The sequence below is a fragment of the Elephas maximus genome, chromosome 1, assembly GCF_024166365.1.
Source record: "Elephas maximus indicus isolate mEleMax1 chromosome 1, mEleMax1 primary haplotype, whole genome shotgun sequence".
In the NCBI taxonomy this organism is placed as follows: Eukaryota; Metazoa; Chordata; class Mammalia; order Proboscidea; family Elephantidae; genus Elephas; species Elephas maximus.
Window position 1 is genome coordinate 223,219,502 of NC_064819.1, and position 26,820 is coordinate 223,246,321.

General features: G+C 39.7%; 1 protein-coding gene across 4 annotated transcripts in view; it reads left to right on the forward strand.

Moving 5' to 3' along the window:
* The window catches only part of ESR1 (estrogen receptor 1), a 529,996-nt gene that overhangs the window by 105,218 nt on the left and 397,958 nt on the right, over positions 1-26,820 (forward strand). The window lies entirely within an intron of this gene.

Genomic DNA, 26,820 nt, shown 5'->3' on the forward strand with positions numbered 1-26,820 from the left:
TAATGGACCGCGTGAACCACAGCTTTCAGTAGCCTGAGCCTCCACCACAACTAGGTGGAGCCCTGCTACCACAACCAACCGTTCTGACTGGGATCACAACAGAGGGTCCCAGACACAGCTGGAGAAAAAGGTAGAACAAAATTCAAATTCACACACACACACACAAAAAGGCCAGACTTACTGGTCTGACAGAGACTGGAGGAATCCCCAAGACTATGGACCTCAGACACACTGCTAACTCAGAAGTGAAGCCACTCCCAAAGTCCACCTTTCAGCCAAAGGTTAGACAGGCCTATAAAACAAACAATAACACGTGAGGAAAGTGCCTCTTAGTTCAATCAAGTATATGAGACCAAATGAGCAACACTTGCCCAAAAGCAAAGACGAGAAGGTGTGGCACAATTAAGCTCTTGACTAATAGCCAAAAGGTTGGCTGTTTGAACCCACCCAGAGGCACCTCAAGAGGCTGGCCTGACAATCTGCTTCTGAAAGGTCACAGCCTTGAAAATCCTATGTAGCAGTTCTACTCTGCACATACGGGGTTGCGATGAGTGGGAATAGACTTGACGGCAACTAATAACAGCAACAGATAAAAGCTTCCCTTAGCCTGGAGGAGTGAGTGAAGGATTGGGGAGGGAATGCTGTCTGAAAGATTAATGTTAGCCAGGTAAGTTAAGGCAGCCGCACAGGCAAAGCTGGCACAGATGGGGTCCATGGGTATGCGAACCAAAAATAACCAAACCAGTTGCCATCCAGTCAATTCCAACTCCTGGTAACCCTATGTGAGTCAGAGTAGAACTGTGCCCCATAGGGTTTTTTTTTTTTTTTTTTTTGGTGCTTTAAGTGAAAGTTTACAAATCAAGTCAGTCTCTCACACAAAAACCCGTATACACCTTGCTACACACTCCCAATTACTCTACCCCTAATGAGACAGCCTGCTCTCTCCCTCCACTCTCTCTTTTCGTGTCCTTTTCACCAGCTTCTAACCCCCTCCACCCTCTCGTCTCCCCTCCAGGCAGGAGATGACAGCATAGTCTCAAGTGTCCACCTGATCCAAGAAGCTCACTCCTCACCAGCATCCCTCTCCAACCCATTGTCCAGTCCAATCCATGTCTGAAGAGTTGGCTTCGGGAATAGTTCCTGTCCTGGGCCAACAGAATGTCTGGGGGCCATGACCACTGGGTTCCTTCCAGTCTCGGTCAGACCATTAAGTCTGGTCTTATGAGAATTTGGGGTCTATATCCCACTTCTTCCCTGCTCCCTCAGGGGTTCTCTGTTGAGTTTCCTGTCAGGGCAGTCATCAGTTGTAGCTGGGCACCATCCAGTTCTTCCAGTCTCAGGATGATGTAGTCTCTGGTTCATGTGGCCCTTTCTGTCTCTTGGGCTCATAATCACCTTGTGTCCTTGGTATTCTTCATTCTCTTTTGAGCCAGGTGGGTTGAGACCAATTGATGCATCTTAGATGGCTGCTTGCTAGTGTTTAAGACCCCAGAAGCCACTCTTCAAAGTGGGATGCAGATGTTTTTTTAATAGATTTTATTATGCCAATTGACTTAGATGTCCCTGAAACCATGGTCCCCAGAACCCTGACCCTGCTACGCTGTCCTTCGAAGCATTCAGTTTATTTAGGAACCTTCTTTGCTTTTGGTTTAGTCCAATTGTGCTGACCTCCCCTGTATTGTGTCCTGTCTTTCCCTTCACCTAAAGTAGTTCTTATCTACTATCAAGTTAGTGAATACCCCTCTCCCACCCTCCCTCCCTCCCCCCTCTCGTAACCACAAAAGAATGTTTTCTTCTCAGTTTAAACTATTTCTCAAGTTCTTATAATAGTTAGTGGTCTCATACAATATTTGTCCTTTTGCAACTGACTAATTTCACTCAGCATAATGCCTTCCAGGTTCCTCTGTGTTATGAAATGTCTCACAGATTCATCGCTGTTCTTTATCAATGCATAGTATTCCACTGTGTGAATATACCATAATTTATTTATCCATTCATCCGTTGATGGGCACCTTGGATGCTTCCATCTTTTTGCTATTGTAAACAGTGCTGCAATAAACATGGGTGTGCATATACCTGTTTGTGTAAATGCTCTTATTTCTCCAGGACATATTCCAAGGAGTAGGATTACTGGATCGTATGGTAGTTCTATTTCTAGCTTTTTGAGGAAGTGCCAAATCGATTTCCAAAGTGGTTGTACCATTTTTCATTCCCACCAGCAGTGTAGAAGTGTTCCAATCTCTCCACAGCCTCTCCAACATTTATTATTTTGTGTTTTTTGGATTAATGCCAGCCCTGTTGGAGTGAGATGAAATCTCAGTGTAGTTTTGATCTGCATTTCTTTAATGGCTAATGATCGTGAACATTTCCTCATACATTTGTTAGCTACCCGAATGTCTTCTTTAGTGAAGTGTCGATTCATATCTTTTGCCCATTTTTTAATTGGGTTATTTGTCTTTTTGCAGTTGAGTTTTTCAGTATCATGTAGATTTTAGAGATCAGGTGCTGATCAGAAATGTCATAGCTAAAAAGTTTTTCCCAGTCTGTAGGTAGTCTTTTTACTCTTTTGGTGAAGTCTTTGGATGAGCATAAGTGTTCGATTTTTAGGAGCTCCTGGTTATCAAGTTTTTCTTCCACATTCTTTATAATGTTTTGTATACTGTTTATGCCACGTATTAGGGCTCCTAACTTTGTCCCTATTTTTTCTTCCATGATCTTTATCATTTTAGATTGTGTATTTAGGTCTTTGATCCATTTTGAGTTAGTTTTTGTGCATGGAGTGAGGTATGGGTCTTGTTTCATTTTTTTGCAGATAGATATCCAGTTCTGCCAGCACCATTTGTTAAAAAGACTGTCTTTTCCCCATTTAATTGTTTTGGGGCCTTTGTCAAATATCAAGTGCTCATATGTGGATGGATTTATGTCTCGATTCTCAATTCTGTTCCATTGGTCCATGTATCTGATGTTGTACCAGTACCAGGCTGTTTTGACTACTGTGGCGGTATAATAGGTTCTAAAATCAGATAAAGTAAGGCCTCTCACTTTGTTCTTCTTTTTCAGTAATGCCTTATTTATCCAGGGCCTCTTTCCCTTCCATATGAAATTGGTGATTTGTTTCTCCATCTCATTAAAAATGTCCTTGGGATTTGGATCAGAATTGCCTTAAATGTATAGATCGTTTTTGGTAGACTAGACATTTTTATAATGTTAAGTCTTCCTATCCATGAGCAAGGTATGTCCTTCCACTTATGTAAGTCTCTTTTGGTTTCTTGCAGAAGTGTACCGTAGTTTTCTTTGTATAAGTCTTTTACATCTCTGGTAAGATTTATTCCTAAGTATTTTATCTTCTTGGGGGCTACTGTAAATGGCATTGATTTGGTGATTTCCTCTTCGATGTTCTTTTTGTTGGTGTAGAGGAATCCAACTGATTTTTGTAGGTTTATCTTGTATCCCGATACTCTGCTGAACTCTTCTATTAGTTTCACTAGTTTTCTGGAGGCTTCCTTAGGGTTTTCTGTGTATAAGATCATGTCATCTGCAAATAGAGATACTTTTAATTCTTCCTTGCCAATCTGGATGCCCTTTATTTCTTTATCTAACCTGATTGCCCTGGGTAGGACTTCCAGCACAATGTTGAATAAGAGTGGTGATAAAGGGCATCCTTGTCTTGTTCCCAATCTCAATGGGAATGTTTTCAGGCTCGCTCCATTTAGGGTGATGTTGGCTGTTGGCTTTGTATAAATGCCCTTTATTATGTTGAGAAATTTCCTTCTATTCCTATTTTGCTGAGAGTTTTTATCATGAATGAGTGCTGAATTTTGCCAAATGCCTTTTCTGCATCAATTGATAAAATCATGTGATTCTTGCCTTTTGTTTTATTTATGTGGTGGATTACATTAATTGTTTTTCTAATGTTGAACCATCCCTGCATACCTGGTATGAATCCCATTTGGTCATAGTGAATTATTTTTTTGATATGTTGTTGAATTCTGTTGGCTAGAATTTTGTTGAGCATATTTGCATCTACATTCATGAGGGATATAGGTCTATAATTTTCTTTTCTTGTGGTGTCTTTACCTGGTTTTGGTATCAGGGATATGGTGGCTTCATAGAATGAGTTTGGTAGTATTCCATCCTTTTCTATGCTCTGAAATACCTTTACTAGTAGTGGTGTTAACTCTTCTCTGAAAGTTTGGTAGAACTCTGCAGTGAAGCTGTCCAGAGCAGGGCTTTTTTTTTGTTGGGAGTTTTTTGATTACCTTTTCAAGCTCTTCCTTTGTTATGGGTCTATTTAGTTGTTCTGCCTCTGCGTTCGTTTAGGTAGGCAGTGTGTTTCTAGGAATTTATCCATTTCTTCTAGGTTTTCAAATTTGTTTGAGTATAGTTTTTCATAGTAATCTGATATGATTCTTTTAATTTCAGTTGGGTCTGTTGTAATATCGCCCATCTCATTTCTTATTCGGGTTATTTGCTTCCTCTCCTGTTTTTCCTTTATCAGTTTGGCCAACGGTTTATCAATTTTGTTGAGTTTTTCAAAAAGCCAGCTTTTGGTCTTGTTAATTCTTTCAATTGTTTTTCTGTTTTTTATTTCATTTAGTTCAGCTCTAATTTTTATTATTTGTTTTCTTCTGGTGCCTGTGGGTTTCTTTTGTTGCTCCCTTTCTATTTGTTCAAGTTGTAGGGATAGTTCTTCGATTTCGACCCTTTCTTCTTTTTGGATGTGTGCATTTACTGATATAAATTGGCCTCTGAGCACCACTTTTGTTGTGTCCCAAAGGTTCTGTCTGATAGGAAGTGTTTTCATTCTCATTGGATTCTATGAATTTCTTTATTCCATCCTTAATGTCTTCTATAATCCAGTCTTTTCTGAGCAGGGTATTGTTCAGTTTCCAAGTGTTTGATTTCTTTTCCCTGCTTTTCCTGTGAATGATTTCCACTTTTATGGCCTTATGGCCAGAGAAGATGCTTTGTAATATTTCAGTGTTTTGGATTCTGCTAAGGCTTGCTTCATGACCTAATGTGTGGTCTATTCTAGAGAATGTTCCATGTGCGCTAGAAAAGAAAGTATTGTTGGTTGCTGTTGGGTGGAGTGTTCTGTATATGTCTAAGAGGTCAAGTTGGTTGATTGTGGCATTTAGATCTTCCGTGCCTTTATTGAGCTTCTTTCTGGTTGTCCTGTCCTTCACCAAAAGTGGTGTGTTGAAGTCTCCTACTATTATTTTGGAGCTGTCTATCTCACTTTTTAATGCTGATAGAGTTTGTTTCATGTGTCTTGCAGCCCTGTCATTGGGTGCATAAATATTTAATATGGTTATATCTTCTTGGTGTATTGTCCCTTTAATCGTTTTATAGTGTCCTTCGTTATCCTTTCTGATGGATTTAACTTTAAAGTCTGTTTTGTGAGAAAGTAATATTGCCACTCCTGCTCTTTTTTGATTGTTGTTTGCTTGATATATTTTTTTCCATCCTTTGAGTTTTAGTTTGTGTCTCTAAGTCTAAGGTGTGCCTCTTGTAGGCCGCGTATAGACGGATCTCATTTTTAAATCCATTCTGCCACTCTCTGTCTCTTTATTGGTGCATTTAGTCCATTTACATTCAGGGTAATTATGGATAGGTGTGCATTTAGTGCTATCATTTTGATGTCTTTTTTGTGTGTTGACAGTTTCTTTTTCCCACTTGACTTTATGTGCTGAGTAGATTTTCTTTATATATTGTCCTTTCCTCACTCATGTTTGTTGTTGTTGATTTTGTTTCTGCTGAGTCTGTATTTTTCCCTTGTATTTTATTTTGATGAGTAGGATAGTTTGTGTCCTTTGTGGTTACCTTATTATTTACCCCTATTTTTCTAAATTCATAACTAACTTTAATTTCTTTGTATCACCATATCTTCCTCTCCATATTGAAGGTGTATGATTACATTTCTTAGTCCCTCTTTATTATTTTAATGTTGTCTACTTTTATATAATAACATCACCGTTACCCTGTGTTGGGTTTTTTTTTTTTTTTTTAATCTTGCTTTGTTTTTTTTTTTTTATTTTTGGATTTCCCTGTCTGGGTTGACTTCTGGTTGCTCTGCCCAGTGTTATAGTCTTGGGTCAATACCTGATATTATTGATTTTCTAACCAAAGAACTCCCTTTAGTATTTCTTGTAGTTTTGGTTTGGTTTTTACGAATTCCCTCAACTTGTGTTTATCTGGAAATGTCTTAATTTCACCTTCATATTTAAGAGACAGTTTTGATGGATATATGATTCTTGGCAGGCAGTTTTTTTCCTTCAATTTTTAAAAATATGTCATCCCATTGCCTTCTTGCCTCCATGGTTTCTGCCAAGTAGTCCGAGCTTATTCTTATTGGCTCTCCCTTGTAGGTGACTTTTCTTTTATCCCTCGCAGCTCTCATAATTGTCTCTTTATCTTTGGTTTTGGTAAGCTTGATTATAATATGTCGTGGTGACTTTCTCTTAAGATCTACCTTATGTGGAGTTCAATAAGCGTCTTGGATAGATATCTTCTCATCTTTCACAATATCAGGGAAGTTTTCTGCCAACAAATCCTCAACAATTTTCTCTGTTTTTTCTGTTATCCCTCCCTGTTCTGGTACTCCAGTCACTTGTAGGTTATTTCTCTTGATAGAATCCCACATGATTCTTGAGGTTTCTTCATTTTTTTAAATTCTTTTATCTGGTTTTTCTTCAAATATATTAGTGTCAAGTGATTTATCCTCAAGTTCAGAAATTCTAGCTTCTACTTGCTCAATTCTGCTCCTCTGACTTTCTGTTGAGTTATCAAATACTGTAATTTTATTGTTAATCTTCTGGATTTCTGATTGCTGCCTGTCTATGGATTTTTCCAGCTTATTAAGCTTTTCATTATGTTCCTGAATAATCTTTCTGATTTCTTCAGTTGCTTTATCTGTGTGTTCCTTGGCTTGTTCTGCGTATTGCCTCATTTCCTTCCTGATGTCTTGAAGGGTTCTGTATATTAAACTTTTGTATTCTGCATCTGGTAATTCCAGGAATGCACTTTCATCTAAAAGATCCCTGGATTCTTTGTTTTGAGAGCCTGTTGAGGTGATCATGGCCTGTTTCTTTATGTGACTTGATATCGACTGTTGTCTCTGAGCCATCTATAAGTTATTGTATTAGTTTATGCTTGCTTACTGTGTCGTAGCTGCTTGCTTTGTTTTGTTTTGGTATACCCCTATGGGTTTCTTGAGTGAGCTAGCATGATTATTTTCACCTTTGGAGCTCTGGTATCCTGTCCCCAGCTGGCTAGAGCTGTTATCAGGTATATCAGTCCAGAGTCCATTCAGTTTTCTTGTGTGAATTCAGCTTAGGTTTCCAGGTAGCTGATATCAAGTATGTGGTACAGGCTCTGTCCTACAGTCTTAGAGGGGCAGGAGTGATGGGCATATATACCGGTATCTGATTGCAGCAGGGTGTCACGCTCTGAACAAGGCAGGGGGCTGAGAACCAACCCCCGAGTGTCTCTGAGGAAAACGCGTCTCTGTTCCCTAGAGCATGGTGGTGGATGGGCTCTGCCAAGGGACCATGGGCACCCAAAGTTTTTGTTGTAAGGACTGGGAGGTACCAGTTATCCCTGACCCCTGTCGCGGGTGGCTGGGCAACCCAGTTGCAGCCACCAGTCTTTAGGTCCCTGTTGTGGGTAGGTGAGGACCTTGTTTAATATGCAAAGCAATGTCAAGTGTCAAACACCCACCTCTCCACCCCACCACTGAAATGGTTGGAGTTTGCCAACAAGGGCCTATTCTCCCGAAATAGGCCCACACAGGTCCATGCAGAAGGGAAACGTGCTCAAGGTCCACGGACGGTTTATGCCTGCATAGGAGCTGCTTCTGTCCTGAACTCCCCTGGTTAATGGACCTAGGAAATTATCTTTTCCCCCCAGTTGCAAATTTTTTCCTTCCCCAAGGCCAGGAGGACGGCTCCAGGCACTCACCAGGGTCTATCTCAGGCCTAGGGATTCAGCCGCTGAAGCTGGCTTGGGGGTGGGGGGGGCATGGTAAAATATACACAAGTACTTAGCTTTTGCCGAGAGCCCTTCTCCTCAGGTTCCAGGGGTGTGAGTGGGCTGTGTGGCTGCTGCTTCTCCCCGAGGAAACTGCGGCCGAACGCTAGGACCAGCCCGCTGCTGCTGCCACCGCCGCCACTCCAGGAATGGTGCCTGAGGGCTCCCCGCGATTCAGGTCCGGTAACTCCTCTCTGCTTCTGAACGGTCTCTTCCTTCCCCTGCCCCTCAGTTCATTGTCTAAGCTTGCCTTTGATGCTCAGGGCACCCAGCTTGTCATAAATATACCCGTTTCACTTGTTTTTTTCAGGTCTTTATTGTAAAGAGGGCTCGAAGGAAGTGTCTGTCTATTCCACCATCTTGTCTCCGCCTCCCCCATAGGGTTTTTAATGGCTGATTTTTCAGAAGTAGATAGTCAGACCTTTCTTCTGAGGCTCCTCTGGGTGGACTGGAAATGCCAATCACTGGTTAACAGTGAGTACGTTAACCATTTGCACCACCCAGGGACTCTGGATGAAGAGAAGGAGGCAAAAAACTGTCCAGAAACACGGGCAGTTTGATGCTGGTGAGTCACAAAATGTGAAGCTCTCTTCTCACTTAACTTCGCTGTCAACACATCAGATTGTCAAGTAGGGTGACCACCTGTCTTGGTCTGCCCAGGACTGAAGGGTTTCCCTGGAGGTGGGACTTTCCCCGGTGGTTGACCATGGAGATATAGTCTGTGCTCTGCATTTGTGAGAATGAATATCAGTGGGGAATCCTGGGGGTCGGGAGTCCTGGAAATATATCTTCTGGAGAAACAATGCTGGGCTTTAGTGGAAGAAATGGAACAGGAGACAAACTTATTCGAACTTCTTTATAATGTGTAATTCCTGTCCTCAGTTCATTAACCCTGATAGAGATGATTAGTGGTTACATTTATTAAGATCCAAGTTTGCTAACATTTTTAGATATTTATCACGTACAATGATGATCACTGAAGACAGAGAGCATTTCCTCCAAAAACTCTATTATATTAACACATACAAGTACCAGTGTCTGCTGCATCCTTTTAAATTAATCTCTGAGTCATACAGGACCTAAACACATTTTAAAGTGTGACATTTTGTGTAGTTTTGCAGTCATTGGACACATTAAGCCCCCCCGGCTTTTTTTTTTTTTGCTTTTTTAATCAATTAGAATAGTGCTGTGTGATAGAAATGAAATGTGGGCCACATGGATCATTTGAAATTTTCCAGCAATCACATAAATAAGGATATCTATGAAATTAATTTTCATAATCTATTGAATATGCCTTATTGAATACAGTATATCCAAAATATTATTATTTCATCATGCAATCAATATAAAAAATTTGTTGAGTTATTTTACATTCTTTTTTGTACTTGGGTCTTTGGGATTTGTTGTGTATTTTATGCTTAGATCACATCAGAATTCTGGCACTAAATTTTCATCAGGAATATTCCCTATGTTGATTTCTTGAATTTCACAGTTGAAAAAGTAGATTCACAACCTAAGTTGTTCCAAATATTCTTTGTTTTCCAAGATGGAATTGAATGTCAGTTTTCAAATTTAAATGAGTTAAATGAAATTAAAAATTCCATTCCTCGGTCAGGCTAGCCAAGTTTCACGTGCTTATTAGCCATATGTGGCAAGTGGCTACCGTACTGGACAGCACAAAATTAAAATGTATTTGGTACGAGAATTTAAAAGTGGGCACACTTTATTACTCGTCTTTTTTGTGCTATTGCTCATTTTTTTTCTCTTTAGCTGGCGACGCCCTGAACCCCCAGAGCACGCTCTCCAATTTTCCGTAAGCATTAGTTTCATATGCTCCCTGTAGGTGGCAGCACTTTCTTCCTGACGCTACAAGGGGGAGGAGTTGTCAGGACTTGTCTCTCAGTTTCTGGAGTTTTTTCATAGAAAGAGTCTCAATTTTCTGGAAAATTCTTTGGTAGCATAGGTCAGAGTCTCTACTGCTCTATTGTCTTTCTTCATAGATGGCTTTTAATTATGAAAAGAACCAATCAGCCTCTAGAGAGCTAAATAGTCCTCAGTTTGGGATAAGAGAAAAGAAGGTCTGAGGTGAGAAGAGAAATGGCCACAATTAAAGAACTTGAAGTGTCAAAATGCTTTGGTTTGCTCATACCCACACTTTGGAAATGGTGATTTCAAGTGCCACTTAATGAGTCTTTTCAAAGTAGATGAGAGGCAGTTTTTGTTTCACATACCGTGACAGTATTAATCCATTTTTTTCATTTTCCACTGGACTTTTTAATTGAACTGAATTTTTAAGAATGCACACAGGGTTTCATCCCGCTGTTCTATAGAAGACATCCACATCCAGTCCTGAAAGAACATAATAATAAAATGTGACCCAAATCCTATAAACCAAAAAACCACCCAAACCTGTTGCTGTCGAGTTGGCCCTTGAGTCGTGGCAATCTCACGTGTGACGGAGTAGCACTGCTCTGTAGGATTTTTTTGGCTGTCATTTTTATGGAAGCAGTTTGCCAGGCCTTTCTTATGTGGTGTTGCTGGGTGAGTACGAACTGCCCATCTTTATTTTAGGTTAGTAGTCACGTGCAAACCATTTGCACCACCCAGGGATCTTAGAACAATATACACCTAGATACAATTCATGGTTTTAGATTTTGAAACACCCCTCTCTTCCCCTTCACTTTGTATTTGTGATAAGGGAACATGAGATAGAGTGAGGTGCCAAGGAGAGACGATGCAGAGATTCAGAGCTGGTTTTCCTGAGGACAGATGTATGTTTTTATTGCATGTGAGAACCCTCTGGTACTAGACCCCACCGAATTGTGGTTTGGTGTCTCCGTTCTCTCTGATTAACATTTCTAAATCATTTCTTTCCTATAATTATTGCTCAATCTGTTTCCTCAATTAGACTATCAAGGTTCTGTTTGAGTTTTAGTGAGGTGTTTACTTATCTTAGTTTTATGGCTAGAATATTCATACTGTAGTTAGTATAATAAATCTAGAACTTGTGCATTTGACTCAAGAAAAAATGTAGAGTTTTCTTAATGTACTCTCTCATTTTTACTTTAACATATTCTGCAAAATGTGGTAGAGAAGAAAAGACTGGAGAAAAAGAGAACTGACTGAATCTAGTGACAAGTACTGGTTAGCATTGTACTGGGTTCCTTTGCATTCGCTTACATTGCCTCCTTTAATCTGCAGAGCAGTTTTTTATAGATGACAAAACTTAGAGCAGTACAATACCTGCCATCTAGTAAATGACAGATGTTGTTGTTATTAGGTGCCGTCACATCAGCTCTGACTCATAGCAACCCTATGTACAACAGAACGACGCATTGCCCAGTCCTCCGCCGTCCACACGATCCTTGCTCTGCTTGAGCCCATTGTTGCAGCCACTGTGTCAATCCATCTCATTGAGAGTCTTCCTCTTTTTCACTGACCCTCTACTTTACCAAGCTTGATGTCCTTCTCCAGGGACTGGGTCCCCTCCTGATGGTTTGTCCAAAGCACATAAGATGAAGAATCACCATCCTCCCTCCTAAGGAGCATTCTGGCTGTATTTCTTCCAAGGCAAATGACAGATAAAGCTCAGAAAACCTATTGAAATGGTTTTGTTTCTTATCTTTTTTTAGCAGAAATGACATACAAAGTTTCTATATGAACACGTCTGGAAATTTAAAATATGAAGTCAGATTGATAGACTGTCTTGCATCAGGTATTTCTGGTTATCCTTCTACTCATCAGACCCTTCTTCCTGTTTGCTTCCTTAACAACTTGGCATCTTTCTCTGCAAAATTCAGCACTCGCTACAGTTCAGGATTGGGTTTTATTTTTTTCTCTTTGATCTTCCAGTACCATAGCTTCAACCACCTTCTCATGCATGCAATTTCTAAATTTACAGATTTATTCTAATTAGTCAGCATAGGATGATTGTTGAACAAATAACACCCCATATCTCAGTGGCTTAAAACAGTAAAAGCTTCTTTCTCTCTCTCAACACAAATTCGAATGTGGCTATTTCCATCCTGCTTTCCTGGGTTGCACCCACCACGTGGTGACCCAGGGATCAAAGCACTTCACCTTAATTTATTTTATGCCTTGGACCTCTAGTGAGGCCTATGGACCACCTCTTGGAATAATGTTTCTTAATAAAAAATAAAATGGAAAAAAGATGTAGTGACAGATTTACCATCTAGATCTACAGATCTGATCATTACAATTCAGAGTTAATTTCGAAGTAAAAAAATAATTCAGAGTTAATTTCAAAGTAGTGGTAAGTAAATATAATATTTCAAGATATCTGCATCGACTGTAATGTGAGATAGAATATGTGTGGTTTCTATTGGTGAAAAAACCAGTTCCGATTTCTCCTTTCCTTGTGCCCACCATTGAGCCTTGGTGGCGCAGTGGTTAGGAGCTCGGCTGCTAACCAAAAGGTCAGCAGTTTGAATCTACCAGCCACTCTACTCTGTCCTATAGGGTCGCTATGAGTTGGAATTGACTTGATGGCAATGGGTTTGTTTTTTTTTTGTGTGTGTATGTGCCCACTTCTGGTAACCACTAATAAACTCTGGGCAAGATTCTTGTACTTTTAAATTAACCTTTTGATCACATTTAAGTCACCCACTGATAGGATTCTGATAGGCGTATTTTGGGAAAAGATCCCCTTTTAATTAATATGCTCGGATGTCAGGTTTATAGGAACCAAGCTATCATTTTTCTTAGCTATCAGGTACTGTACACTGGTGGCAAAACAAACACCCCAAAAACCAAAGGGCTCAGATATATTTATCAAGACTCTGCAGCAAGTAAAATCCAGTTGAAGCTAGCCAGACCTTATTAAGATTAGATCCTTATATTAATAATTTATCTGTTCTAAACATGCATAAAAATAAATGTCACTGAAATGTTTGGGGCTTATCTCTCGGAAAATGCTGAAGGCTGTGTTTTAGTATGCTTTTGTGCAGTTTTTGCTATTGCTGGAGGAATTATAAAGGTCTAAATTTCTGTTGATGATGAGTTCATTCGAGGGACTACATACTCCTCTCATGGTTCCTTTGCTGAACCCCTCACTGGCCTCAGCCAAGAGCCAATGATGTTTTCCAAGCTAAAATATGATCACTCAATTACTAGCAACTTTAAAAAGATTCTAGAAAATAGTTGACCCCACAATTGTTTAAAATCAGTTTGAAGTAGTAGACCTCACATAAATTAAAAAAAAAAAAAATTACTTATAAATAGCACTAAAGAAAAAATGAAAAAACCCATGTAAAACCCTACCATCTTAATCATCTATTTTATTCTTTTTCCTTTTTGGTGTGGATTTTCCAGGCTTTGTTCTTACAGATTTATGTTTTATAGTTTTGAACAGTATACATATGATTTGCACTAGGCTTTCTTAACTTGCAATTGTACTAGAAATTCTTTCCAGTGTTTCTACATAGCGTTGATAAATTACAATTTACACATAATGGTCTATTATTAAATTTTGTGCCAGAATTTATTCAACCAGCCTAATAGCATTTTAACTTTTTCCTCCAATATTTTTATAGTAGTTACTATCCTCTAAAAGCATCCACAGATCTAATAACTACATGCTTTGTTCTTTTACTGAACTATTTCCTAAGGACAAATTCTCTGGAGTAAGATTGCTATATCGAAGAATATTCATGTATTCCGTGTCTGTCTGTCTGGTCTGTCTGTTCGTCCATCTGTCTACCTATCATTATTGTCGTTAGGTGGCGTCAAGTCGGTTCTGACTCATAGCGACAGTACATAAAACAGAACAAAACACTGCCTGGTCCTGCGCCATCTTCACAGTCGTTGTTATGCTCGAGCCCGTTGTTGCAGCCACTGTGTCCATTTTTACCATGTGTTAATTCCAAGATGTCTTTACAGATTTACAGTGGTGTGCACATATATTCTCACCATCAGCTTACCAAGTTTGGGTATTCAACCACAATTTTTGCCAGATCAGCCAATCTAGTTATGGAAGGCAAAAGACGGTAGCAGAGAAAGCATGGGCTTTGAAGTTAGACATTCTGTGATCCAGCCATGATTCTTAAGGGTTCTATGATCTTCAGCCAAGCTCTTAACCACTGTGCCAGCAGGACTTCTCCATGATCTTAGTCAAGTTATTTAACCTCTTTGAGTCAGTTTTCATTTCTAAAATGTGATTAATGATGTCCACTTCAGGAACAGAGTTTTTGTGGGTATCAAATGAAATAGTTTCTAAAGCACCTAAACAGGGCCTAGCTGAGTATTTGCTGACTGAGAAAAATGAATAAATGTTCCTTCTTTAATTATCTACCTCCTCTAATTCTCTTGTTGGCATAGTCTTTTAGTATGAATAAAAAGTAATATCAAGTTTATCATTAAATGGAAAATCCTCACAGCAACGTTAAAGACTGATTAGTATTTTGAACACTCCACCAAAATCCAGATTTAGCTCTCCTTTCAACAAGCTATCTTTTTAGAAGGAAATTATCAATTAGGATACAGTTTAGCAGACAATTCAAACTGGTTTAGACAATAAGAAAATATATTATCTCATATAACGGGGAATCCAGATATGAGGTGGGATCCAGGATTGTCTGACTCATTGGTTTAATAATGTTGTCAAAGGTCCATGTTTTTCCCAACTTTCTGCTCCGCCATTTTCCATGTATCTGCTATTTTCTGAGGCTGGGTAACCACATAGCCAAAAATTTCTGCCACCAGCCTGCGGAACAATATGTTCTCTTGTTCACATCCATGGGGGGGGGGGACCTCTTCCCGAAAGCATGGAAAGCATTCCCAGTCTGATTAGCTCAACTGAAGTCATGTGTCCACCTCTGGACCAGTGATGGGCTTGGCCTAATCAGGATTCCCCTCTGGACTGGAGATGGTGGGTGGGCATGATTTAAATTAGGATTCCATTTGATCAAAGAGGATGGATGTTGGGTTGGCATCAGCAGTGTCCACTGCAAGCATTAAATAGGTTTTGGACACACTGATTACTACTTAACGTGCTACGTAGTGTTTTATCACCTTGAAAAAGTTGTTCAGAAAAGCTTAAAGCTGCTTTTCAATGCCCATTGACTTTTCAATAGCCTTTGATTTTATACCTAGACGTAATTCATGGCTCAGGCTCCATTATTACCTTAATTTTGAACTATTATGATCCTTTGGATTCTGCATCACAATATTACCCTAAAATGAAGAAAGTACACAGCTGTGCTTTCATTCAGCAAGTATTTATTGAGCTCTTACCTTGGGCTATGCATGATGTCAAGTGCTAGGGATGCAGTGGTGAATAAGTAGGGTCTTTGGTATCCTAAAGCTCATTTTCTAGTGGACCAATGAATTCCATTTTTCAATGGCATTAAATAGGGTTGTATTGACTTCTTCTGTTTATACCTAAGCACTTGGGTTTAGCTGCCATGCAAGCAGCTCTTTCTACAACCCTTTTGTTATAGAAAATGGAAGAAAAACAGATTTCTTTGGTACTGATAACATTAATTTATTGTCTCTGACTAGAAGTCAGAGGCAGCTAAGCCACAGTTGAAATCTGCTCTGTCACAAGGGACAACTCAGCATATATTATCCACCCTTCAACTCCTGGTTTAGGGTGGACTTTCCCCAGCATCTAAATGGGTAACGTCAAATAACCAGAGCCAACAAGATAATTCACTTAGCAGCACTCATCCTAATACTAAGGAGCCCTGGTAGTATAGTAGTTAAACCAATTGACTGCTAACCAAAAGGTCAGCAGTTTGAAACCACGAGCGGCTCCTCAGGGGAAAGATGTGGCACTCTGCTTCTGTAGAGATTTACAGCCTTGGAAACCATGGGGTCACTATGAGTTGGAATCGACTCAATGGGAGTGGGTTACCCTAATAATGGAGCCCTGATGATGCAGTGGTAAGGGGTTTGGCTGCTAACCAAAAGGTCAGTAGTTGGAATTCACCAGCCGCTACTTGGAAACCCTATGGGACAGTTCTACTCTGTCCTTCTATAGGGTTACTATAAGTTGGAGTCGACTCAACAGCAATGGGTTTGGTTTTTGGTTTATCCTAATAGCAGCACCATCAGTACGTAGTCCTTAATACACCCTGTTGCATAGACGCCATCTTTATTTCTCCTATGGGCTGTCACAGTGGCAGTTGGGATGGCGAGTAGTGGACTGACAGGGAGCATTAAGGTCAATAAATCACAGCCCTGGCAACTGAGTGAATGGGCAGATGAAGTTCTAGTTTGGAAGTAATTGGATTTGGTGACATGTAGCAAGACAGAGAACATTGGAGGGAAAATAGATTGGGGTAGGCAGGGGTAGATTGTTAAATGTGGAGCATACTGAGTAAGTTTGGGGTTCCCACAAGGTGTTCCTGTGAAGATGTCAAATCGAAAGTTGGATATTTAGACACATAGACCAATGGAATAGAATTGAAAGTCCCGGAATAAACCCATACTTATATGGTCAACTGATTTTTTACAAGGGTGCTAAATCCATTCGATGAGGAAAGAAAAATCTCTTTGATAAATTGTGCTGAATTGGATTTCCATACACAGAAAAATGAAATAGAATCCATACCTCACACCATGCACAAAAACAAATTCAAAATGGATTAAGGGCCTAAATGTACAAACTAAAACCAAACAATTCTTGGAAGAACAAGCAGGGGCAACACTGTCAGGCCCAGCTTTCAACAGTGGATTATCTAATATAATAACAGAAGCACAAACAGCAAAAGACAAAATAAATAAATAGGACCTCATAAAAATTTAGAACTTTTGCTCATCAATAGACTTTACCAAAAAAGTGAAAAGACAAGCTACCGACTGGGAAAATATCTTCAGAAACCATACATCCGACAAGAATCTAATAACCGAAATATATGCAAAACTTAACAGCAAATAACCCAATCATAAAATGGCAAAGGACTTGAATAGACATTTCACCAAATAGAACATTCAAATAGCCACCAAACACATGAAAAGATGCTCAGCTTCAATAGCCATGAAAGAGACGCAAATCAAAACCACAATGAGATACATTTCACTCCTGTTAGGGTGGCTAAGATAAAACAACAAACAGAAAATAAAAAATGTTGGCAAGGATGTGGGAAAGTTGAAAAGCTTACCCATTACTGATGGTAATGCAAAATGGTTCAGCCTTGTGGAAGACAGTGTGATGGTTCTGCGATAAACTAAAAATAGGACTACCACATGATCCAGCAATTCTACCCAAAAGACTTGAAAGCAGAGATTCAAAGAGACCTGTACACCAATGTTCACTGCGGCACTATTTACAATAGCCAAAAGGTGGCAACAACTTAAATGCTCATCAGCAGATGAATGGATAAACAAAATGTGGTACATACATACAGTGGAACACTACTCAGCCAATAGGAGAAATGAGATCTTGGTACATGCTACAGTATTGATGGAGCTTGAAGATATTATGTTGAGTGAAATAAGCCAATCACAAAAGGTCAAATTTTGTATGACCTCACTTATGTAAAAAGACAAGAAAAGGCAAATACATCACTCCTGATGTTCACCCTTCAGCCAGATTAGACAGGCCCATAAAACAAAATGAGACTAAAGGGACACACCAGCCCTGGGGCAAGGACTAGAAGGCAGGAGGGGACAGGAAAGTTGGTAATAGGGAACCCAAGGTTGAGAAGGAAGAGTGTTGACACGTCATGGGGTGGCTAACCAATGTCATAAAACAATATGTGTACTAACCGTTTAATGAGAAACTAGTTTGTTCTGTAAACCTTATCTAAATTACAATAAAAATAATTTTTTTAAAAAAAAGAAAAGGTAAATATATAGAGAACAGTGTTTATTACTTGTTATCAGGAAGGAAGAGGGAAGAGATGGGTTAACGGTGAGGAAAAATCACATTGATGAAAGGTATTGCACAGCCGATTATTGTGATTACTGTTAATAAGTTATACACCTGTAAAAAGTTGAATTGGCAAAGGTTGTGTGGTAGACATATTTACGATGACCAAAAAAAAAGAGTAGCTGCTGAGGCTGCTTATGTACAACCAAACACCTCATGGGATTTGGTTCCTTTGGTGGAGGTTTAGGATCATGGCTTCTTGGGACATCCCAGTTAATTGGTCTAAAAACATGTTTGGTGCTTCTGTTGTACCTCCTAGTTTGTTGTGTAGTGTCTGGAGTCTTAAAAGCTTGCAAGCGGCCATCTAAGGCACAACAATTGGTCTGTATTCCCTTGGAGCAATAGAAGAAGGAGAGTCAAGAATAGGAGGAGGATATGGAATGTGTGTCTTATTGCCTCCGTGAACGGCTGCCTCTTTGCCATTGGCCCAAGAGAACTGGATGGCTACCATTACTGAATATTTTGATCAAAGATTTCGTAGAACAATCCTGTTCAAAAAGGGAAAAATGCAGAACAGAATTTCAAATTCTCATGCACTCCAGACTTCCTGGAGCCATGGAGGATGGATGAACCCCTGAAATTATTGCCCTGAGATACTCTCTAAACCTTAAACCAAAAATATGCCCTGAAATCTTCTTAAAACCCAACAACAGTTTAGCTTAACTAGTGAAAAAAGCCTTCCCTGAGCATTATGCTCTTTTAAGAACTGTCTATCTGTATGGGATCGAATTGACAACAGCAACTTGAAAGATTAGGTAGGAACCTTAGGGGACAGTGAGTTTATGTTCATGAGGGAGGAACAAACAACTCAGAAAAGGAGGGTGAGAATGGTTGCACAACTTGAAGGACCTAGTCAATGTCACTAAATTTTACATGTAGAAACTGTTGCACTGGTGTATGTTTTGCTGTGTATATTCCCAACGACAACAACAAAATAAATAAAATTATTTAAAAAAAAAGTTGGATATTTATATACATTCCTGTCAATCAATAATGCTTCAGAGAAAATGAGATTTTAAAGAGAACTTTGAGCCATAGGGAAGGAAGCTCTTAGTAAGATATTATGGCATGGTGGTTTCAGGGAGCATTTTAAAGAAAAGCATTGAAGAGGGCTGGGGAGAGTTCAGGTGAAATTAGCCTGGGTAGAAGAGAGGTGTGCAGAGAGGCAGGAGTCAGGTAAGAAGGAAATCCTTTGCCTCAACAACCAACTCATATGGTTGGCGAATCAACTATGTGGCGACATTCTAGTATATCCAGAAAAAGCCCCTTTAGGATTATTGCTCTTGATTTTTCATTTACAAATTAGAAAATATTATGCAGCACTTGCCACACTTTTCCTAAGAGTTGAACTGAGAATATTAATGAGATTAAAAGTGCTAAAAACTTTTTATTTTGCTTGGAACAGATTTCATTATAAATATTTATTAAGTTAGGCTAAAACATCTTAGAAATATTTTTTATACAACATTAAAATATAGTCATCACTAAGAAAGCTGGGCATATTTTCAACTACTGTTTTGTAACACTTCAGTTATTAAACATAATAGTAAAATATTAGAAAAGGTTAAAATTAAACTCCCCCCAAAAAAGTCCTAAAATTGACCACTTTTCCCTGAAGTGATGGTGATACGTGATTGGGTCATATGTACAAAGGGAGAATTAAGCCAATATTGAGAATCTCAGGCAAAAGTGTTTTTTGTATCATTAAATTATCTATGTAACTTTGCTGTTATAAGTCTGATCTAGTCTCTTTTTTAAATGAAAGGTCTGTCATAACGAAACAAACAAAGGTTAGACAGGGAAATATTCTCTCTAGAAATCTATCTGCAGCTCAAATTAGACCTGGAGATGATTAGTTTGAGTATTTCAGTAGTTCCTGCTGAGCAAAAGAAGAAAAAATAAAGAAAAAGTGCACAGATTAGAGAGAAAAAAGTTTGAAGAGAAGGAAGGGGCCAAAAAGGTAGAATTACAAAAGCACCTAAACAGGTAAGATATCCATGATAAGCCTCAGGAGGTAGATTATACTAGCGCTTTCTACGGAAGTACTGTAAATCACTGAGAAATAGTCTTCAACTTATTTGCTTAACATTTTCGGTTAATGTGCCTCGGCAGCGTTTTGCAGATAACGACTCTCACTCTCCACCTTATTATGGAGGCAGAGCTGTCTCGCTCTGTCCCGTTCTCCACCCTGTGATATACTTTTTAGTGCTCAAGAGCTATAGAATTGTGTCCCTGCCTATTGTTGTCTGCCTGATGGGAATTCGTGTAATTTGAAAGCGTTTATGCTCCCTTAGTAGAAAAATTGGGCACTTGGAAGTAATGAAATTCCCCACCTTTGTCCATGGCCCAGGAAATACTATTCAGTCAGCTTTGTTCTAAAGTTTCCACTTTCTCCAGTATAACCTGTTGAAAATTTCACCCTGACCAAGAAGTAAAGCTGAAATTTCTTGTGACAGTCTAGCCAGCCATGTTCATGTAGCTACATCTTTGATTTCTATTTTACCACTGGTCAAAAAACTGTGTTCTTTCAAAAGAAGCATGGAATGGTATGAAGAAAGTCTGTAATTATTTGCGGAGTGAAAAAAAAGCAAGATATACTGCAATATGTCAAGTAGGTCCTATTTTTTTTTAATATATGTGTATGCATATATACGCAGATACATTTAAGTATGTTTCAATATTCACTTAATTATGAACACTTAATGGTGGGGAGTTAGATTAGGAAAAGTAAGGACAAACTTTCACTTTTTATTTGTTTAAATTTGTTCACTTCTGTATTGTGCAAATTTTTTAAAACAAGCAAGTGTTATTTTGTAATTAAAAAACAACTGACAAAAAATTACAGGGAGTAAGAAATTACTTGGAATGGAATATGTTTAAATAATTAATTTGTTGATACTCTGCTTGACTCTTATTTTCTTTTGCTTAATCAAAATTCCCCTGCGTTCCTCAGGAGGCTACTTTGAAAAGGAAGGGTAAAGTTTCTAAAGAAATGAACAGCTCAACCTTCCCACCTCCAGCCTGAATTCCTCATTTTGGTTTTGTTAGTACAAATGCGATATGCAGACCTTTAAAGGTAAATCAAGGAATGTGGGTGTTTAACAGGGCCACACGGCCATAGTAAATGGGAAACTATGCTTTTTAAACAATGGGTTTATCAGATTGGAGCAGGAGGGAGATTTGGAACAACAGGAAGTGAATTATCGGTAGGGGTCTCAACTGTACTGGGCACCATGACATGGCACCCAAAATGTCATGAAAGAGTGCCACTTCAAACTTGTGCACCAATCTGCATCTCCCTGAACTCTCTTCATCCACCACAATCAAAATAACAAGGAGAAAAAATTTGCCAAGGACTTTCGTATGTTATAGTATCACGTTACAAAGGCCAGGTTGCACTTTGTGTGGCCACAGGAGTATGCAAAAAATAAGTAGGCTCCAATCCTGTTTTGGTTTTGATTTTTTAGTCAGAGTTTGACAAAACATTTGGTGGATTTTTCAACTATCTTCTAAAGAGATATTGCCCTGTTCAGGGGAGCGTTGAGCACAAGGAGGGCAGAGAAACAAAAGGGCTAAGAATAATGATTGTCTCATGATAACCCACCAGACAGTGAGCAAGTCAAAATTGACTTCTGTTGACTGGAAAATCCAGATTAGCAAATCATCAATCACAGACTTTGTATCAGATGTGCAGCCTCAATAACACACGCAAGCACTAAAGGATGACTGGACTGGGACGTTACAGAGACAAAAGCTCTGAGTGGTTGCAAAGTGAACAAAATGTAAAGCATATGTTGTGGGCTTAAAGAGCCTTGGTGGTACAATGGTTAAGAGCTTGGCTGCTAATCCGAAGGTAGGCAGTTAAAACCCACCAATGGCTCCAGGGCAGAAAAGACCTGGCTATCTGCTCCTGTGAAGATCACAGCCTAGAAAACCATATAGGTCAGTTCTATCTGGTCAAGTAGGGTCACTATGAGTCAGAATCGACTGGACGGCACCCAGCAACAGCAGTGGATTTACTCTTCCTCTCATCAGCTCTTTTTTTTTTTTCATCAGCTCATCTAAATATCCGCCTCTTCATTTGATTATATCTCAAATCTGTTGCTACTTGGATTATTGAATATCCTTTTCCTCCAGGATCCTAAAATATCTCTCATGTGTGATAACGTAATGCTCTGAAACAATCCTTGCTCATTCACCTACAGAAGCTGAAAGCCTCCTAATGAAGGAAGAATACTTACCTTTGTTAGAATGTGTGTTTGAAGGCAGCTGCTGGAGGCAACTGGAGACTTTCACCCTTGTCCCAGCTGAAAGTGAATCTATGGGTGGAGTCAGGTTGTCTTCTTGGCGGGCAACCCAGTGAATCAGGCCAGCTGGGGTTGTTTCCTTGCCTTGTGGGTCTTTGCGCAAGTGGGAACCATGGCATCTTCTCTCTTTCACTGGTTTGGGGGCGGTGGGGGGGGAGTGGACCCTGCTTGTTGGAGAGTCAAAGGCAGAACTTTCAGAAAGAATCTAATTAATCTTTCTAAAAAATAACCTCTCATTTCCTCTTTTGGTGAATGATTGGACTGAGGTGAATTGATCCCTAGGTCAAGTTCATTGGTTGAGTTGCTTTTGGGGATTGCTTTCATTATTCCCCCACTTGTCTGTCAGTTTGTTGTACTGTGGGGGCTTGTGTGTTGGTGTGATGCTGGAAGTTATGCCACTGGTATTCGGATACCAGCAGGGTCACCCACGGAGAACAGGTTTCAGTTGAGCTTCCAGACTAAGACAGACTAGGAAGAAGGACCCGGCAGTCTACTTCTGAAAAGCATTAGCCAGTGAAAACGTTATGAATAGCAGCCAAACATTGTCTAATATAGTGCTGGAAGATGAGCCCCCCAGGTTGGAAAGCACTCAAAAGATGACTGGGGAAGAGCTGCCTCCTCAAAGTAGAGTCAACCTTAATGATGTGGATGGAGTAAAGCTTTCAGGACCTTCATTTGCTGATGTGGCACGACTCAAAATGAGAAGAAACAGCTGCAAACATCCATTAATAATCGGAACCTAGAATGTATGAAGTATGAATCTAGGAAAACTGGAAATTGTCAAAAATGAAATGGAACACATAAACATTGGTATCCTAGGCATTAGTGAGCTGAAATGGACTGGTATTGGCCATTTTGAATCGGACAATCATATAGGCTACTATCTGGGAATAACAACTTTAAGAGGTATGGTGTTGCATTCATCGTCAAAAAGAACGTTTCAAGATGTATCCTGAAGTACAACACGGTCAGTGACAGGATAATATCCATATGCTTACAACAAAGACCAGTTAATACGACTACTATTTGAATTTATGCACCAACCGCTAGGGCCAAAGATGAAGAAATAGAAGACATTTATCAGCTGATGCAGTCTGAAATTGATCAAACATGCAATCAAGATGCATTGATAATTACTGGTAATTGGAATGTGAAAGTTGGAAACAAAAAAGAAGGATCAGTAGTTGGAAAATATGGCCTTGGTGATAGAAACAATGCCGGAGATTGAATGATAGAATTTTGCAAGACCAACGACTTCTTCATTGCAGATACCGTCTTTCACCAACATAAACAGCGACTATACACATGGACCTCACCAGATAGAACGTGCAGAAATCAAATTGAGTACATCTGTGGAAAAAGGCGATGGAAAAGCTCAATATCATCAGTCACAACAAGGCCAAGGGCTGACTGTGGAACAGAACATCAATTCCTCATATGCAAGTTCAAGCTGAAACTGAAGAAAATCAGAGCAAGTCCACAAAAGCCAAAATATGACCTTGAGTACATCCCACCTGAATTTAGAGACCATCTCAAGAATACATTTGACGCATTGAACACTAGTGACCGAAGACCAGACGAGTTGTGGAATGACATCAAGGTCATCATCCATGAAGAAAGCAAGAGGTCACTGCAAAGACAAGAAAGAAAGAAAAGACCAAGACCAAGATGGGTGTCAGAGGAGACTCTGAAACTTGCTCTTGAGTGTCGAGCAGCTAAAGCAAAAGAAAGAATTGATGAAGTAAAAGAACTGAACAGAATATTTCAAAGGGCCTCTCAAGAAGACAAAGTAAAGTATTATAATGACATGTGCAAAGAGCTGGAGATAGAAACCCAAAAGGGAAGAACACGCTCGGCGTTTCTCAAGCTGAAAGAACTGAAGAAAAAATTCGAGCCTCGAGTTGCAATAGTGAAGGGTTCCATGGGGAAATATTAAATGATGCAGGAAGCATCAAAAGAAGATGGAATGAATACACACAGTCATTATACCAAAAAGAATTAGTTGATATTCAACCATTTCAAGAGGTGGCATATGGTCAGGAACCGATGGTACTGAAGGAAGAAGTCCAAGCTGCTCTGAAGGCATTGGTGAAAAACAAGGCTCCAGGAATTGATGGAATATCAATTGAGATGTTTCAACAAACAAATGCAACGCTGGAGGTACTCACTCATCTATGCCAAGAAATATGGAAGACAGCTTCCTGGCCAATTGACAGGAAGAGATCCACATTTATGCCTATTCCCAAGAAAGGTGATCCAACCAAATGTGGAAATTATAGAACAATATCATTAATATCACACTCAAGTAAAATTTTGCTGAAGGTCATTCAAAAGTGGCTGCAGCAGTATATTGACAGGGAACTGCCAGAAATTCAGGCTGGTTTCAGAAGAGGACGTGGAACAGGGTTATCCTTGCTGATGTCAGATGGATCCTGCCTGAAAGCAGAGAATACCAGAAGGATGTTTACCTGTGTTTTATTGACTATGCAAAGGCATTAAACCGTGCAGATCATAACAAACTATGGATAACACTACAAAGAATGAGAATTCCAGAACACTGAATTGTGCTCATGAGGAAGAGCACATAGATCAAGAGGCAGTTGTTCAGATAGAACAAGGGGATACTGATTGGTTTAAAGTCAGAAAAGATGTGCGTCAGGGTTGTATTCTTTCACCATACCTATTTAATCTGTATGCTGAACAAATAATCCGAGAAGCTGGACTATATGAAGAAGAACGGGGCATCAGGATTGGAGGAAGACTCATTAACAACCTGCATTATGCAGATGACACAACCTTGCTTGCAGAAAGTGAAGAGGACTTGAGGCACTTACTAATGAAGATCAAAGACCACAGCTTCAGTATGGATTACATCTCAACATAAAGAAAGCAAAAATCCTCACAACTGGACCAATTAGCAACATTATGATAAATGGAGAAAAGATTAAATTTGTCAAGGATTCATTTTACTTGGATCCACAATCAATAGCCATGGAAGCAGGAGTCAAGAAATCAAAAGAGGCATTGCTTTGGGCAAATCTGCTGCAAAGGACCTCTTGAAAGTGTTGAAGAGCAAAGATGTCACCTTGAAGACTAAGGTGCGCCTGACCCAAGCCATGGTATTTTCAATCACATCATATGCATGCGAAGGCTGGACAATGTATAAGGAAGGCTGAAGCAGAATTGATGCGTCTGAATTGTGGTGTTGGCAAAGAATGTTGAATATACCATGGACTGCCAAAAGAACGAACAAATCTGTCTTGGAAGAAGTGGGGCCAGAATGCTCCTTAGAGGCAAGGATGGCGAAAGTGCATCTTACATACTTTGGACTTGTTGTCAGGAGGGATCAGTCCCTGGAGAAGGACATCATGCGTGGCAGAGTACAGGGTCAGCGGAAAAGAGGAAGACCCTCAGTGAGGTGGATTGACACGGTGGCTGCAACAATGAGCTCAAGCATAACAACGATTGTAAGGATGGGGCAGGACCGGGCAGTGGTTCATTCTCTTGTGCATAAGGTTGCTATGAGTCAGAACCGACTCGACAGCACCTAACAACAAGAACAATAAGCATTAATGTTACAGTGTCAGGTGGCTTTCGACTAAACAAAACTACGTAACGTCTTTGATAAAGAGAAAAATAACCCTCATAGCGCCCCTACAGGACAGAGTAGAACTGCCCCATAGAGTTTCCAAGGAGCGCCTGATGGATTTAAACTGCCGACCTTTTGGTTAGCAGCCGTAGCACTTAACCACTACGCCACCAGGGCTTCCTGATAAAGAGAATGTGTTCTAAAATAAGAGTGAGAAACAGATTGGAACACAATGCTTTGCACAAAGTAGGTGCTCAATGTTTATGTGTAGAGTTGGAATAAGTTAGATCAAGCAGGGCTATAATGAGAAACATTAGGGGGTTAGAGAAGGATTCTGGAAAGGTTTGGTCAGTTTTGATTTACATTGCATTGGATTTGGACTGAAACCATTGCACTGAGTGCAATGTATTAGTGACCAGAGATAGAGAATGTCACTCAATTGCACTTTTGCTCTATTTCCATGAGCTTGCATTGGCCACACTGATTGGTGCCATTTTGGGAAGAATATTGCCTCATAGGAAACAATGAAGTTGGAGGGGGGGAGTGGGAACAAATGGTTGCCCTGCGGTAATGAATAACTTTGACATTTTGTTTGAAGTTGTGTCATTTGAACTTTTCTGTCTCTCAACAAGGTGGCATATGCCAAGAACAAGCAACAGTTTCTGGATCACTAGGGACCAATTAGTTGCGAATGGTTAGTGGCTCTGCATTTCAGTCTTCTTCCAAATATCTGAGGCTTTAAGCAGCCAGTGACAAGTGCCCAGCTTGGTTTTTATACAGTATTAGGAGAGCTAGGTTACCATTGCTTTTCACCACCAACTTCCATCTGCAGAAATCTTTCTTTAGCAAGATTTGCGGGGATTAGAGATTAGCAGTTCAGACAGTCTGTGTTTGGAGAAAGTGTCCTATATCCATGGTGTCAAACTTTTTTAGGTGAAACTGAAAGAAGTCAAAACCTTTCTAGACTTTTAGTGGTACGTTAACAGAATTAATTAGTTAGGTGA